The following is a 12,625-nucleotide window of genomic DNA, read 5'->3' as shown; positions in this document are numbered from 1 at the left end:
TAAATGAAAACAAATATTTATAGACAATATTTGGGAATTTGGAGTCGTTCTTTCCAAACTACTTCCTGCTGGTAAGGGGCACAGTCGTGGGGGATTCAAAGAAGATTCAGAAATCCTGGCTGTAGTCTGCAAGGCTCCTTTGTCCAGTTGTTTTGAATGTAGATCACCTGGTACTCTGTTTCAGGTGGTCTGGCTTGATCAAACCACATTAGTCTGGAAGGAATCCACATCTTTTCATTTTCTGTGGAAACAAAAATAGAAATCCTTTTCCCCAGTAACTTGTCCTTGAACTTAAATTTTGGAGTCAAAGCATTTTTTTAATTTAATCTATTATTTTGCATGTCGATCCCAGTTCCCTCTCCCTCCTTCCCTCCCTTTTACCCTCTCTGCCCTCTCACATGCACTCTAACCACCCTCCCTTCCCATCCCCCACCCCAATTCCATATGTAGGGGAATGCCATCCAGTTGGGGTCATGTAGATCTGACAGGGCATGTGAAGTAGGGACTAGGGCTTCTCTCCTGTCTCTAGGTTAAGGCAGTTATCCCTCCATGGGGGATATGTTTGCAAAGTCCTTTTGTGAGCCAGGGATACATCCTGGCTCCACTGTCTGAGGTCCCTTAGACTGCTCAGTCCTTCTGGCTGAGACCCATATTCAGGGGCCTGCTGACTCAATCTTTCTAGTCCCATGTGCTTTCCTCCCCTCTTATGGATATGAGACCGACACCATCTTGTCTCCAAATTTCTAGGTTTTTTTTTTTAACACTGTTTATTTAATATCCAGAAAATTTAACTCTGACTTGGTATCCTTGTGATATTTTAATGACCTGAGTATAATATGGAAACTGCTGTTATATTATAATAACATCTTTGATTATCCAAACAAAACCCCCAAAGAATGGATCTTAAATATGTTTGAAGTGGTTACTCATTTCTGGGAATGAGCACAGATCTTCATTTACCAAGATTCTATTTGTAACTTTTGAGTTGGTCATTGGCACATCCTTTTTCTGTGGAGGTGGGAGATCTATAAGGCTCAGAAAACTGACAAAAATATAAAACTTGGAACTTACAAGATGCATAAGGACCCTCTTTAACCTTCTCAAAGCAACAAGTAGCATCTGGAAGATGGAACTTCAGCAAAGGTTGTAGATAGCAATAGAAATAAGATTTCAGCAGTCAGTATTCATTCTGGAATGTGTGTTTATGTATGGCAGTTGCCATTAGGCATCCATGTTTCAGAAGGAATGCCTCATGCATACCACTGAAAATCTAATGGAATAAGAATAGCTTGGTCTGTTTAAGGGGGCTTTGGCAGTGAGACCAGCATGTATCACTGGTGTATGAGCTGACATTTTGGAGCCCATTTCCAATAGTAGGATGCCTTAATCAGACTTGATGCAGAGGGGAAGGGCTTGATCCTGCCTCAACTAAATGTGCCAGGCTTTGTATAATCCCCATGGGAATCCTTAACCTTTTTTTGGAGTGGGTGGAACATGGGTTGGGGGAAGGTGGAGGGAATGGGAGAAGGGGAGGGAGAGAAAATTGTGGTTGATATATAAAATGAATAAAAAATAAAAATAAATTACAATTACAATAAATAATGAGCAGAAAATGGTTAGTAAAGTATCTCTAATGATCTCTTTAAAAATAAATGACTAGATTTAGGTAGAAGTGTTACTTTACTCTTAAAACGATTTCCCCTTTTTGAATCAGTATTCATTAGTTTATGGCACCATATAAAATATCACAGTATTACCTTCCACCCACTGTATTGTAAGTATCCCAGGTTAAAGAATTTGGGACAAGAAACAAAATTTGAGTAGAAGAATTTCTTTGGTCAACCAATAGTGCCTGATACTTGTTGAGTATGTGTTTGTTATTTTCTCCTCAGAAAAAGTCACATCATTGCCAATAATCATCCTCACAAATTTCACATTCATTAATAATTTGAAAATATAGTAAGTCTGATAATAAAGTTGGAAAGCTAGTCTTTTCAACATAATACACATTAGTGTATAGAGGCTTCATTAACTCAAGTGATTATGAAAAAAATTAATGCATGTGGTAAATAAATTTTAAACAAATTTTGTTTCTATTTCCCTAAACACACAAATATTGTGTGTTTCTATTTCCCTAAACACACAATAACCACCCTCTACTATCAAAATACCAGTTCTTATGATAATGATACAAATATCTTCAGGAAAATATGTGGAAAAGTTTGATCTATTGCCAAGAAAGATCCTTGGCAATAGATCAAACACAAGAGTATCTAAATGTATTTGTTTCATTTGATGGGAAAAGAACATGATGTAATGAAGGTCAACCAAAAGTGCTGGTGGGAGATTAGTAGGAATGGTCATATAAAGTTCTGGTGGTATAAAGTGCCAGCAACACACTGGATACATTAAAAACAAAAGAGATAAAAGAAAATGTATGGAGTCATGTGAACGAGAAATCTGAATTGAACTCACAAAAGCAGGTGAGTCAGGAGGTAAAGGAGGAGTTTAAGATCACAAATAAAGAGAGCTGTAAGATAGTTCTGAAAAACTTTAGGTTGTGGCTTTTTATCACTCACTTTTATACATAAATCACTTAGACTGCATGGAGGGCTTAGAGTTTCCATTGTTCCACATTCCCGTGAAGAGAATAAACCATTGTACTGAGCTGCAGAAGGAAAACATGTGTAATTGCTTATCCAAAAGGATAGCTAATTGAATATTTTATTCCAAAAAATAACCCAGAAGATATTGAAAATAACAGAACAGTAAAAAGAAAAATAGCAAAACACTTACAAAAATCTTATTACATAAAAGCCATAGTTTTTCCTAGAAAAGGAGCGTCATTTCACTGTTTGCCATAGTTTTTCCTAGAAAAGGAGCGTCATTTCACTGTTTGTCATAGTTTTTCCTAGAAAAGGAGCGTCATTTCACTGTTTGTCACTGACTGACTTCTCTCCTCCCTTTCATCTACTTCTAGCTGGCATTCTCTTCCATCCCCGCACTTCTCATCTGCCCTTATTTCCTCTATACTCCCCCTCTTCTCACATTTCTTCTTTTCTCGGATTCTCCCTGATTAGCTCTTCCTAATCAGAACCAATCTGGGATCCAAAGACTTCTCCTCAGGGAAAAACATATGAAGTTCAGTAGTAAATTCCAGCAATTTTATCAACTAATGCCTTCCAGCTTTACCTTCTTCCACCAACAACCAAGTTCTGCAAATAAATATCGCTCCTCCTTTCAAGCCTTCTGACTTTGATATGCTTGTTAAAATAGAATATAATGGAGGTCATTGGCATACAATGATGGATGCAAGCTAGTTGCAGTACACAAAATTGATGCATAACTCTAATTGAACAGCCAGATTCTATAGTCTTCTGTGAGTCCTAGAGAAAACAGAGATATAGAAATGGCCTGGATACTTCAATGTCTGAGTGACTACCTTGGTTTCTAAAGATGTGAATTTCACATGACGCTCCAGGAATCAGGGACTCTACCCTGAAAACCTTATAATTCTTTCCTATAAATATAGTTATACCAGTCTAACTCAAAGAATATCTGCACAAGAAAAAAGTGCTGTCACAGAACCAAAATGAAGCAAGGCCAGGAAAACCCATGGTAACTGGAGTATTGCTAGGATGAGGGGATAAACATAATTTTACTTTATTTTATTCTTTTCTTTGTACATGAAACAGTGTCACAATGGGCCTTTTCCTACAATCATAAAATTCACTGAGCACATTTTCCTCATATTTTTTTCCTTCCCTTTTCTTGCCCATCTTGTTGGCTTGAATTGTTTCCCCCAAACAGTTTTGGTTGTGCTATTTTGCTGTGAATATACACCATTGTTTTATGTATCCATATAACATTTATGAACCATAAACATGAAAAATACGTTAGTGATTTTTCTATTTCTTTTTCTTCATCCCTTCCTTTCCTTCCTTTATTTCTACTTTCCTCTATTCTTTATTTTATTTTATTTTTGAGGCAGGGTTCCTCCATAGCTCTGGATAACTTGAAACTCTCTGTGTAGACAAACTACCTGTAACTAGTTTGCCCATGAGTGGCTTCATTCACTTAACTTACTGTTATTCTCTGTTTACATACATTTTCCTATAAATGACATAAGTTTGTCTTATTTAGTGGTTGAAAATAAATGCATGGAGTATATATCAATCATTTTTGTTGTATGTCTGTTTGGTTTTTGTTTCCAGATAATAAATGATGTATAAAAAGAAGTTGGAAGTGTTTAGAATTTATGGAGAGATATAATACTTGGTTGTTGGAATCCAGAATTAGTGAGGTCATGGATTTTAGAGGAGATTCTGCTGTTTTCACTTTACTAACACAGCATGATTCCTAACCACATTTATGCCTATGTGCATAGTTTTGTATACTTCTCAACCCTCATCTAAGAAATGTAGCTTACAATAGATGGAGACCATTATAGAAAACTTCAAGAGAACAAAGTATTATAAATAATCAACTTTGTTGTGCCAGCACAATCTAGTGCATTTATGTACAAGAATTGCACCTTCAGCTTGGGGTTGATAGTGGAAAAGACAATGAAAAATTGCAAGAACCAAAAAACATTGACGGTGAGGTTATATCTCCTAGATATATCATAGAAGGTATACCCATGAATGGGTATCAATATTGTGACTTCCTAAATAAGACCTGAACAAGGATGGTATTGATAGACAAGCTAAAACAGAAGGGATAGACCTTGTGTATCCTCAACCAAAGAAAAGAACTGCAGTAAACAAAAGAATACTAAGATTGGAAAAAGTAGAGTTCCTTAAGGAAGAGCCCCTCAATAGTTAATACAATGTCAAATGATCATCACCGAAATCTTGCTCAGAAAGCTAACACTGTATAGTCTAAACAGGTTATGTTTTTATGCCTATGAGTCTCCGTGAGTGCGTGCGTGTGTGTGTGTGTGTGTGTGTGTGTGTATGTGTGTAAAATTAAAGTATCAGAGACCATGAAAATGAGGAAAATTGTGGGATGTATTGGAGGAAATAAAGAGAAAGAGTGAAATGATTTAATAATAGTTAAACTTCAAAAATTCCAAAAGATTTAAAATACTTGTTTCAGCACAAGGGCCGCATTTTTCAATGTTTCTCAGAATATTTTCATGATAACACGAGGTCCTTGCTAATTGTGATATCATGCTTTTTCTTTGAGTGCTACTTCATTAGAAATTTTCCCTAGATTGTACTGAATCTATTCCTCTGTGACGTACTATAAATTGGTGCAAGTTGGGTCTGTCAATATTATGAAATAGACCAAACCACACAAAGATGCAACAAAGAGATTATTTTGGGTCAATGTCTATTAAGAACCTCCACGTGTCATCACAAGCAGTTTCTCGGGGTTCAGTCCAAAAGCGAAACAGCAAGCACTATGGGTGAGGAGAAGAATTGGCTCACAAACATATTCCTCTCATGGCTCTTTTTTCTTTAAAAAATAAAAGTTGTACCTTCAAAAGTTCTCCCAGATCCCACAAGCTTTCCAGCTTACATACCCACATGGACACAATTAGCAATTCTCTGGCAATAGCAAGGATAAAAGACATGGATACAGCAGAGCCAGGAGAGCAGGTAAGTTCTGACAAAGCTGGCACCTCAGAATAAACACAACTTTTAAAATGTCTGGGCAAACTTAAGTAAATCTCCAAGGGGCCTTGATTTGTAAAACACCTGGGCATAGTTTAAGAGGTGGGGAAGAGTTAATTGAGTAGGGTGTTATCATTTCTAAGAAGGGATAATCGGTTTTAGTAAGTAAAACTATTTTAGTGTGGTTAGTTAAGCTTGAAGTTTGTAATTGAGAAATGTAGAAAAAGAGGAAGAGACTCTGTAGCTCTGGGCTTTCTATGCAATGGCTTTAGCTTTGTTTTTCAGGCACCTGGGAGCACAACTTTGCAGTAGCCATGGCAACCTGCATGAGTTACAGAATGAAAACATGCTGTATCTGATCTCCATTAGCATGTTTTGGCAATGCTAACTGATTAAAGGGGACTTCTATTTGTTATATTAAAGGGGAAAACTATGTAGTGTAAGATCCCGTCTGTTGCTTCCAGCCTCAGGGTAGGCAATGGGAAACTCCTACTGCTATTTGAGTGAGAAGAAATTCTTTTGTCTGGGACCTTTTTGAGAACACAAAGCACTCAGTATATATTCTATATATCAGGATTATGCAGCCAAAATAAGTCATCCTCCTGACTACCCACAGATATGTGACGTAGTAGATGGAATATTTTCATGAGGCATACACACAAGCAGTGGGAATCACTCGAAGCTATTCATAGGGAAGAGATGAAGTTAATCCATTGCCTTGCCAAGTGGATCTCCCTTTTCATTTACTTGGTAGGTTGGCCAATGGACTATTAGTCATCCTGCTATATTTTTCATGGCCCTTGAAAAATATTCCTCGTGACTATTGATACAAAAATATTCAGTAAGATACTGGCAAATAAATTCCAAGAACACATAAAAAAAAATCATCCAACAAGACCAGAGATGCAGGGATGGTTCAACATATAAAAATCAGTCAATGTAATCCACCATGAAAACAAATGGAAAGAGTTGGTTCAAAACAGTGCCGGACCCACAGATGGGTCCCCGTTTCCAAATCCAGAGTCAGGGCTGTGAGAGATTGCTGAGCTGGGAGCAAACACAGCAGAAGGCTAGTGGCCTTCTGAACAAGCCGAACAAGCACACCATCCGATTTCGGCTTTTTTTTTTTTTTTTTTTTTTTTTTTTTGGTAGTTTTCCATGCTTTCTATCCAGAGGTAAAACCGTTTGGAAAAGGTTAAGGAAAGGGTAAGGGGAAGAAGCCGAGGAAAAGTTAAAACCATGTGCAAATTTTCACAGTAAGAGCGAGCACTGAGAATTTGAGGGGCAAGACAAGTCCATCATGAAGTTGTTCCCAAGTCACCTGCCTTAATGGCTGAGCAGGGAAAGCAGAGAAAAGAGGAGGCAGGAGCCCCGGCCATGGGTAATGGCTTCTCGCCACCTCTACCTGTTCTCAGCAGTTCGCATGGCCATTCTATGTCCTCCCTGGAGCTGGTCCCACTCTTTGTCTTAGGGACTGTGTTCTGGAATCTGTGTCCAAACTTGGCCCTCCAACCTGACCAGACACTTAAGTACAGGAACCCTACACTCGGGTTGAGGGCTATCAGGACTCGTTCTTATCTGCTGAAAACCAGGGCAGATGAGATGTGGAAGTGTTAACCTTCTGGGTGTGCTATGGTTATTGGCCGTTATGGAGCAGAGATCGATATGGTGACCTACAAAATACTTTGGTCCCTTAATCATGTCAATGAAATGAGCAAAACTGCACGGTGATTACAGTGATAGAGAGGCACCAGGACACAGGGGACAGGATCGCCATTTCCTTGCCTGGCTTGAGAATCTACCACTACTGTCCTCAGTGCTAGAGCAGTGGTTGCCAGCCTATGGGTATTGACCTTGAATGTCCCTTTAACTGAGGTTACCCAAGACCATAGGGAAACACAATATTTGCATTATGGCTTGTAAAAGTAGCAAAATTATAGTCATGAAGTAGTAACAAAAGGAAAATCATTTTATTGTTGGGGGTCACCATAAGATAAGGAACTGTATTAAAAAGTCAAAACATTAGGTGGGTATAACACGAATAAATAAAAGACCCAGAGACTGATATTGGGGTTCCAACTTCAAGCTGAATATCAGAAAAGCAAACTATCCAGCCACTAGTTCTTACCACTCCCTCATTCTGAAAGGGCTGATCTACAAGTATTCCACCAAGCATCAGACTGCTGCTCCTCCTCAGTGTGGATGGAGAATGAATGTGCCTATCTTTAGTTTGGCTGGAGAGTGAATGTCTCTACTGATACCATGCTTCTGCCTTACATATTTCCCTAATGTTGGGATTAAATGTGTGAGCTACAATTCTCTTTTAGACTGATTCACTCTTGTGTAGATCTGGGTGGCTTTGGACTCATAGAGATCCATCTATCTCATAATCCTGAGTCCTAGCCTCTGGCTTCTGGGATTAAAGGTGTGTGTCACCACTGCCTGACCTTTATAGCTTGAGGCTGACTCCATTTTTTTCTGAATCCTCAGTTAAGCTTTAATAAATCATAAATAACATATCACTACAGGTGGGTTGGGAAGCACTGGCTTAGAGTATTTGGGAGATAGAAAGTTAACTAGTGGGATGAGCTCCCACCCCTGCTTTTTGACAATTCACCTACTTTTGAGTCACCCATGTCTCTGAAAGTGGCCCCCAATTCATGTCCAGTGAATAATCCAAGTCAGAGATTCTCAACCTATGGGTCTTGACCCCCACAGGGGTCCCATATTAGGTGACTTTTGAGGATGTGGCCATTTGCTTCTCACATGAAGAATAGAGACTTCTTGACAAGACTCAGAGGCTCCTGTACCTCAGTGTTACAATGCAAAACTTTGCACTTATAAACTCCCTGGGTAAGGCTCTTATATTTCCCAATTATCTTGAGACGCTCTGTCCTCTTTCCCAGAGGCAGAGTAAGCCTTTCCACAGTCAGACCTTGAAAAATGTTGACTTCTATGTATTCTGGGTATAGATGTCATGTGCTGGAGCATTGAGCCATGTCTACTACCCTAAGTAATCCTAATACCTGCTGCTTATTGTGGTATGGGAGTTGGGCATCCTGTGGTCATTGAAATTTATGGGTACCATCTTGCTTGTCTTGCCTCTAGCTGGGTCTAAAATCCTGAGAATTGGCATCACAAGTCATTCCCCTTGACCAGCTGGCTTTTGTATGGCTGCCTTGGGGATGGCTGCAGTTTTGGAACTATGGACTGTTCTTGCTGGATGTTCCATTTGGGATTTTTAAAAGCTAGTGCTTCCTTTCCTGGTATCTCAGGCGATCTCTTGTGAGATACTCTCTCAGTGCTAGTCACTTGTTATAACTTTTCTTTCCTGTGGACCTGGTTTCATGGTGTCACATATAATAACACATTTAGGGTAAAAGGGAGAAATTGGTTCATAGGAGGCCTGAGTGTGGTAAGAGGCAACTAGAGGAAGGCGTAACATCTAGGCCATCTTCAAAAACATCCTGTACCCACCACAGTTTAGGTGTAAGTGTTGCCAACCGAGCCTCGTTTTTATATTCTCTTTCCAAGATACGGTATTTTTTTGTTTTCTGACTTATGTTATCTGTGATCTCTGGCACCTGGGTACCCCTGTTCTTGTTTCCATTGCATCTCCTGTAACTTTGTACTGTTCTGTTCCTCTATGGATTTCACCATGACATCACACAAAAATCTGAGCACATGCTACTACTATTCATTTTCAATTGGAGTGAATTCCCTGAGCTTGCACACCACCTGCCTTCTGTAGAGCTTACACATAGCGCTAGCAGATGACATCCTGCTACAATCTGGGTGGGAAGACCTAAGGATTTGGTGGCTGCTTCATGATGAATGTCTGGCCACTGGGTTACAGTAGCTTAAAGCCATGGGTAGAAGAATTTTTTTAGACATCTTTCCCTGGGGTACATCACATCTTGGTGGTCTTCATTCAGTGAGGCCTTCCCAGTTCTGTTCCATTTAGTGACCTGATAGGGTAATACAAATCCACCCTGAACACACCCCTAGAGTTCTCGTATGTTCAGGAGAATCAGTCTGTGGCATGTATGGATGCTGGGACTTCCTTTTCCAAGCATACTCAACATTCATTTCAGCAGTAATTCTCTTTCAGGCTGTGGGAATAGAACGGAAGATGAACCAAGAGTTTCTCCTCAAGCATCACAGGTCTGGCAAGCTGAGATAACTCCATCTACATCTGAGACTTACCTCTGTGAAGTGTCCCAATTCTTCAAGATATTTTGCACCTGCCTGATCTACCTGAGCAGAAACATAATGTAGAGGCATGTCCAAAATTTCATCAGTACAAAAAACATGCTAGTACAGGAAAACCCTTGAAGAAGAATGCTGACAAGGCCTCATATTTGAAACAATGCCTGTTCCACATGTCAGCAAAGTCCTTCCCTATCTGGGATATCGAGAAGGACCTCCCAGACATGCTGAGCCTTCTGAAGTCCCAATTCTTTCCCAACACTAAGAAGCCCAGCCAAAGCACTGAGGCTGGGAAAGAAACTCACAGTCATAAAAACTGTAAGTCAGGAGACTGTGGGAAGCCTTTCAGTCAAAAGCAAACACTTGTTTACCAGCCAAAAGCCTGGAATGGGAAAAAGCTTTATGAGTGCAGTAAATGTGGGAAAACCTTCCATGGCAAGTATTTGCTTGATCAGCATCAGAGAGTCCACACTGGTGAAAGGCCTTGGGAGTGCAGTGATTGTGGGAAATTCTTTAGCCAAACCTCCCACCTGAATGGTCACCGTAGAATACACATTGGAGAAAGGCCTTATGAGTGCAGTGAATGTGGAAAATTATTTAGACAGAACTCTAGTCTTGTTGACCACCAGAAAATTCATACTGGTGCAAGACCTTATGAGTGTAGCCAGTGTGGGAAATCATTTAGTCAAAAAGCTACACTTGTTAAGCACCAGAGAGTTCACACTGGAGAAAGGCCATACAAGTGTAGTGAGTGTGGGAATCCTTTAGTCAAAGTGCCATTCTTAACCAACACCGGAGAATTCACACTGGAGCAAAGCCTTATGAATGTAACCAGTGTGGGAAATCCTTCAGCCGGAAAGCTACCCTTATTAAACATCAGAGAGTTCACACTAGAGAAAGGCCTTACAAGTGTAATGAATGTGGGAAATCCTTCAGTTAAAGCTCCATCCTTATTCAACACAGGAGAATTCACACAGGAGCAAGGCCCTACAAGTGTGGCCACTGTGGAAAGTCCTTTAGCCAAAAGTCTGGTCTCGTTCAGCATTAGGTAGTTCACACTGGAGAAAGACCTTATGAATGTGACACATGTGGGAATTCTTTTAGCCAATGCTCTAGCCTCATTCATCACCAAAAATGTCACAGTGGGTAAGTAACCTCATGAAAGTAGCCAATTTAAATAAGCATTTGACCCAAGGGCTAATGTTAATTAGCTCCACCAAATCCATACTTGAGAAAAGCCTTAAACTTACATGGAATATCCTCCTTTAGTATTACCATACTAGTATTATGACACTAGAGAAACTTCTGAGTTTATCTTAGTTCTGCCTACATTCAGAGGTGTCAGATTACTCAGGAGTTCAGGCATGGGTAGGCCCAGGAGCTGCTTTGCCCATACTGAATTGGCCAGGGTCCTTGCCATTTATAGCAGTACCACAGTTTGTGCTAGAAGCCATCTTTCTCTACTGCATAACCAGTGTGTACTGACCACCGCACCATGTGAGGGAAAGGTATATCGTCTGTGCTGCTTGCCTGGTGGAACTCTTGAATGGAGTATTTATGGAGAATTTGTTCTCTATTTCTAACTGCTAAAAGCCTGGCTACAATTCAGCATTTGCCAGGAAGATCTACCCTATTGTCTGTTGAAGGTGGCTACAATTTGCTTGCCTGCTCCTTTAAAAAAAAAAAGGAGGGGGTAGTTTTTAAATTGGTGTCATGTGACTGTTCGGTGAATGTTTCCAGCTTTCCAACTACCAGTTGGTCACTGCCATCTTCCTGTTGCTCTGGTTTGTACGTAGATAGATGCCTTATTCCAAAAGCTACCTTTACTCTTTTGAGTCTAGTTTACTAGTGGGAAGGCTGGAAAACAGACTGAATTTTCTAGGAAAGGATGGACAGCATTTTTTGGATGTCTCAGCTTGGTATACCTCTGCACGGACAGCAAAAAGAAAAAAGCAAATCCATATTGCTGCCCAAGAGCTACAGAGACATCATTGTTACAGCTTATGATGTGGAAGTTTTCTGTGGTCACCCTGAAGAGAGGTCTGCTATTTCCATAAGCTGTTGTACTTGTGGATATGGAATGAATTTCCTCTATTTGTCTCAGAGGATGCCCTCATAATGCCCATGACACAGAGGAGAGGCAGCTTGTAAGGGTCTATGAAGAATGTACCCTATGGAATAACAGTTATTCCATAGGCTGGCATCACTCATGAAATGATCAGATCCAGGTGGGAAACATCATTGAACATACAAAGGATGGATATGGTGGAGTCTGCAGCTAGCCAGATGGAATGTGCCTCTTGTAAAAGTGCACCCAGCAGTCTTTGTCTTTGGCTGTATTCACAAGGCCTAGAGATCTGTGTATGTACAATGTTGAGGTCATTGTCCAAAACGTAATCTAAGGTTTTGTGGGATAGGGGATAGGGTGGTCTTGTCTTGATTGTTTACCTCAAATCTGTTGCTATAGAGATAGAAAATGAGATGGAGATCCTGTAGTTCAGGAATGTAACTATTTTCATCACAGTCCAGATGCTGTATTTTCAGTCTAGTCTGACCACTGCTTGCCATTATCTCCTGCATTAACAAAAAGGCTACAATTAGTGGTCAGGAAAAAGGGATCACACAGGGCTACTCAGACCCACAGGCATCAGAATGGGTAGATTCTTGATGAAGGCCCATCGGACCTTCTGGTTGGCTGCTACAATCATGGTAACACCCCATATGGCGAACCAGATGCTCAGGCACCAAAATAGGGTCATCTGCTCCTTATGGAAAGACACAAACCGACCCAGGGCCCA

General features: G+C 40.2%; 1 pseudogene; it reads left to right on the top strand.

The window, feature by feature from the left end:
- The first annotated feature begins 5,531 nt into the window (after positions 1-5,531).
- On the top strand, positions 5,532-10,977 carry LOC127238461 (zinc finger protein interacting with ribonucleoprotein K-like; annotated as a pseudogene).
- The last annotated feature ends 1,648 nt before the right edge of the window (positions 10,978-12,625 follow it).

This window comes from Phodopus roborovskii, unplaced genomic scaffold (assembly GCF_943737965.1).
Source record: "Phodopus roborovskii unplaced genomic scaffold, PHOROB, whole genome shotgun sequence".
Classification (NCBI taxonomy): Eukaryota; Metazoa; Chordata; class Mammalia; order Rodentia; family Cricetidae; genus Phodopus; species Phodopus roborovskii.
This window is presented reverse-complemented; position numbering and strand designations above follow the sequence as displayed.